General features: G+C 64.8%; 1 protein-coding gene across 2 annotated transcripts in view; it reads right to left on the bottom strand.

Moving 5' to 3' along the window:
* LOC113207619 (uncharacterized) overlaps positions 1 to 4,868 on the bottom strand; it is a 202,979-nt gene that overhangs the window by 46,595 nt on the left and 151,516 nt on the right. The gene's annotated exons all lie outside the window — the stretch shown is intronic.

Here is a 4,868-nt window from a genome sequence, read left to right as displayed (position 1 = left end):
GGGGGGGGCACCGGAGGGGCTACGGCCACGGCGGCACCGCCCCCCGCAGTAGCGCCCACACACACGCACGGGGCGGGGCGGGGCGTCGCGTTCGCACGGCGCGACAATCCAGACAAATGCAAAATAACGCATAAAGCTGGGGAGCGAGGCGAGTTTTACGGGGAAGCGGAGTCTTTCTCGGCGGCCGAACAGGCCCGGTTACAAACGGCACTGCAGGACGTGCTCCTACGGTCCGGCCGCGCATTGCGCGCGCTGGGCATAGTAGAGGGACCCGCGGGGGCGCGGCGGCGGCGAGGAGAGGAGGGCGACGACAGAGGGACAGAGGCCGGCGCGGAGCGGCCGCGCGGCGGGCACCGCGAGGATCCGGACGATGGCGATGCAGCGCTCGAGGATGACGCCCAGGTTGAGTTCAGACGGTCGACGTCGGGGAAACCGAGGGAGGAAGATGACGATGAGCCGTCATTGACTGTGAGGTTAGATGGGGCGCCGAGAAACACATCGGGGTGACGGACGGAAGACGACGGACACCGGGAGAAGCTGCGACAGCGGTAGAGTATGACTATTTCGTAATGGCAACCCAAGAAAAACACCTTGTACGCCGCCGAGTTTTCCCCTCTTCTCACCCACCCATACTTTTACGAGGTGGGGTAGTAGTCGCACTAAAAGGACGCATATGCACAGGTCGCGGCGGCGGCTCACCGCAGCCCGCCTGCCGAGCCTGCCGGCCGGCTCCACCAACAACAACACTCAAACCACATTGCACCTGGCTGGCACAGCGGCTCACCCAGGAGGGTAGGGCGGTGCTCACCGGCAGTCCTCGGCTCGGCTCACCGCCAGTGCCGCGCTGATAGCAGTATCAATGCGTAACGGTGCACGGGACGTTACGGGTCGCGGCGGCTGGGCTGGACACACACATACTTCACACACTCACTCTTCCATGGAAAGTGTCATCGCCACTCACTCACTCAGCTGTCCCACATCCCCGCACACACATATAGGCCCACACAGTGAGTGACGCGCGCGTAAGTAGAAGAGAGTGACCGGCCGAGTAGTGCCGGCGGGCCGCCGTGCCGTGGGTGACGAGGAGGAGAGACGGATAGGTTATTTACAGGTAAGAGGAGGAGAGCGAGCGAGACAGACGAGCGGCGCGACAAGACGTCGTCGTCGGGAGAGGCGAGAAGTGCGCAAAGGGAGAGTGAGAGAGAGGGAGAGAAAGAGGGAGAAAAAGAGATACACAAGATAGAGGAGAGCGCCCATCTCGCTCGCACAGGCGTGGAAAAAAAAGAAGCAAGGCAAAGAGGTTAGGTCAGAGGTCATGGGGAGAGAAAGCGAAGTGTGAATACTACTTCGACATGGACGTCGACGTCGCCGCCGCCGCCGCCGCGTCGCTAGTTCGCGAGTGTCCGCAGCGTCGGCGTCCGTCACACGGCGAAGTTTCGGGCGCGACTTCCCCTCCGGCCGTGTGGCACGCGCGTCCCGGCTTACACATTACTGGAATGCTAGCAATGCGTGTGGTAGATCGGCGCGGCCCTGCGCGAGGCTATCCGGCCCTCATTCATTAACGCGAAGGCAACTAAATACTACTACGCCCTCCCCGCGAGAAGGAAAAGTACGCGGAGCGGGAGGAAATAGTAGTAAAATAAAAATTAAACAAAAATCACGAGCGACATGATGAGAAATTCAGAAGTTACGATTTATTTGCGAGACGTCGATCGTGCGGCCGGCGCGGGGCCACGCACGGCGGGGCCGACGGCAGCGCGGCCAGAGACAAAGGAATGCTTTTCCCGCAAGCCGAAGCGGGAGAGAGAATGAGAGAGACGGCAAGAGGGGCCTTGTGTGTCCCCGGCCAATCCCTGTCAATCTTCGGTAATACGCACGCACTCCCCTATGAGGCGAACTGCCTTCGCTCGAGGCAGCCAGTCTGTCGCCCTTCTTTCCTACCATACTCGCCCTTTGTTCGTATTTGTACCCGCACTTGTAGTACTACAGGGTGGGCGGCTAGTCCAAAGAGCTTGTATAGTAAGCTCTTTGGGCTAGTCCCTCTCAGCCAGCCAAGCCCGCATGTTGGCGCGCAGGTTGCCTCACAGGCATTCTGTAGTCGGTCAGAGCCGTGCGGCGCCGTGCTTGGCGAAGGTAGGCAACCCGCTCGCACGCCTGCATGCCGGGAGAGTATAACCGTGCGCTCCGACGGGGCTCGGGCGGTCGGGTCAGGGCCGCGACACGGCACGGCAGGTCTGTCTGCGGGGTGTTGTGGCCCGCAACACCGCTTTGTCTCAGCCCCGACAGGGTATTAGTTCAGGAAGCGGGAAGTTTTCGATGGGAATTACAAAAGCATTTAGCGCGATGGAGCCGCGCGCCGAGCTGCGCGCTGTGGCGCTGCCTGCGACGCACCTCCCTGCCCTGGGGTGTGCGCCGGTCCGCGCCCCTGGAGCCCAATGAGTATCATACGAGCCCACTAAGCCCGGGGCGCCCCGGGGCTGGACGCCTCGCCGGACGCCCCGGGCTGGACCCCCCAGAGACCCACTGGCCGGGGCAACGCCGCCGCGGCAGCCGGGCGGCCCCGTGGTGGTCAGGCGGGACCCCGCCCCGCCGCCCCGCCCCGTTCCAGGCGGACATTCCTCCGGGGCCTGGGGGCCCCTCTCTGGGCCGGGGCGCAGCGAGACCCAACAGTTTGCAAACGTGTGGGGCTTACGTAAAGAGCTGCTGGTCTGCTTTAGTCTGTCCCGGCCCGGGCCCCCGGGCAGCGCAAAGCAAGCCAGTACGGAGTACGGCGGTGGCGGCGGCGCGCTGGCAGGGCCCCCCAGCGGCAGCGCCCCGCTCGCCGCCCTCAAACAGGGCCATCGGGCGACGGCGGCAACCTTGCATTGGGCATCGCCCGTAGGACAATTTACAACAACGATGCAGCTCGAGATTCCGATGCGTGATTGGAGGGGAGGGGGACGGGAAGGGGGAAGTATCGGTTAACGGGGGCCGGAGCGTTTTTGTCCGGGGTACCCGAATGCCTTGTCGTGCGCCCCGTGTGAGCGGCGGGCTGTGTGTGTGTGTGTGTGTGTGTGTGTGTGTGTGTGTGTGTGTGTGTGTGTGTGTGTGTGAAGCGACACTGGCGGCCCCAAAAGTGCGACCCTCCGACCTTGTTCGGAATCCGACCCGCCGCGGGGGCTGGGCCAGACCGTCGCACACTGTACTACCAGGTGGCTGATTCACGCCGCGCACTTTCGTAGTTGTACAGTACCGCATTGCCCGCGTGCGGACGGGTTGCCTACTCGCACGGGGCTATGGGCAGCCGTTGGGCAGCGAGCAGCGAGCATTGGCAAACCCGCCCGCATCCGTGCATGCAGACGCGAAAACCACAGGTCTATGGAGACCTACGGTATCAAAGTGAAGTAGTGTACGAAAGTGCGCGGCGTGAATCAGCCTGAGCGCTGCCGGGCCGTGAGCTAGCTCCGCAGCTCCCCGCGCTCTCCGCGGGTGGGGCGTGGCGGTGTATGTGTCGCCCACGCGGGCCGGGGCGTGCCGACCGATGTGCGCCAGCCAGCCGCGGTCAGCCAGCCAGCCAGCCAGCCAGCCAGCCAGCCAGCCAGCCAGCCGGGCAGCGCAGCCAGCCTGGGAAAAAGTCGTACTGCCTGGTGCTCCGCCTGCTGCTCCGCGGGCGGGTCGTCGTGCGAGCTGCGCTGCGCCGTGCTGAGCGAGGCGAGCCACGCCCTGCCCGTGTGCAGCCCGCCGAGGTTAGGTTCCAGCGCGTACCGAGGTGGACACTCACATTCCAGGAGCGCGGCCACTACTACTACCGCGCCGCCGGTGCCGCCGGCCTGGCCTGGGCCCCGACGGCCGCCTCAACGCTGCGCGACGACACCTCCTCCTCTGCTGCCTCTCCAACCCCAAGCCCAGGGGGGAAAAATAATACGACCGAAGAAAAGCCAGATCAATATAATTGTCGGAGCGGGCTGCCCCGGCTTGGCGTGGCGTGGCGCGGCGGCAACCACGGCCACGACGACGGCGGCGGGGACCCAACCAGACACGCCGCCGAGAGAGACCATTCCCACGTGAAATATGGCGATCAAGTCCACTTTAATCCGCCCACTCGAAATTATTTCCCCCGTGTCGTGTGCTCCCGGGCGGACAGTCTCATGACTCCTCCCCCCCCCCTTATCCTCCATCCCCCTCAACGTCCCAGGCGGCGGCGCGGGTCGTGTCGCTTGAGACCCCCGCTCCCCCACCTCCCCTCCTCCAAATGGTCCCGTCCATCCCTGAAACAACGACGACCACCGACTCTCGGGCGGCGCGGTATGTCGCCCCGCGTTCACTCGCCGCATTCCCACGAGGTGCGGGTGGTGGCGGCGGCTACGGCCCGCGACACACACACACGCACACACATACACACAGATGGGCGCACTATCCACTCCGTCGATATCTCTATATCGAGTGGGGCGTGGCCGGAGCGCCCCCTGCCCGCCGGCCACTCCCACAAGACCCTCCACAACGCGAAGGGGTTGTGATCCCCCCCAGCTCCGCTCGATCCCTACACCATACCACCACCCGCGCCCGCCGCCCCGCCACGCCTCCAGGACTGGAGTAGTAGTAGTACCACTACTGCAACACGGCCGCCGAGCTCAGCCCTTTAATAATGCATTCCAATCAGCAAGGTCAGGGGGCCCGGGGCCCGGGCCGAGAGCAGGCCCCCGCCGCCGCCGCCCCTCGACACGGACACGACTGCTGCGCGCCGAATGCACTGGAGGGGGCGGGGCGGGGCCGGGGCACATGACAAGGCTCGCCGCGCCGTGCTCGCACCCACGCGGACCTCTCCGGGGCCTTGCACATCGCCTATGCCCAAACTGCTTAATTATGCAAGTGAATGGGGGGAGAGGGAG

This window comes from Frankliniella occidentalis, unplaced genomic scaffold, assembly GCF_000697945.3.
Source record: "Frankliniella occidentalis isolate FOCC.00 unplaced genomic scaffold, Focc_3.1 Scaffold180, whole genome shotgun sequence".
In the NCBI taxonomy this organism is placed as follows: Eukaryota; Metazoa; Arthropoda; class Insecta; order Thysanoptera; family Thripidae; genus Frankliniella; species Frankliniella occidentalis.
This window is presented reverse-complemented; position numbering and strand designations above follow the sequence as displayed.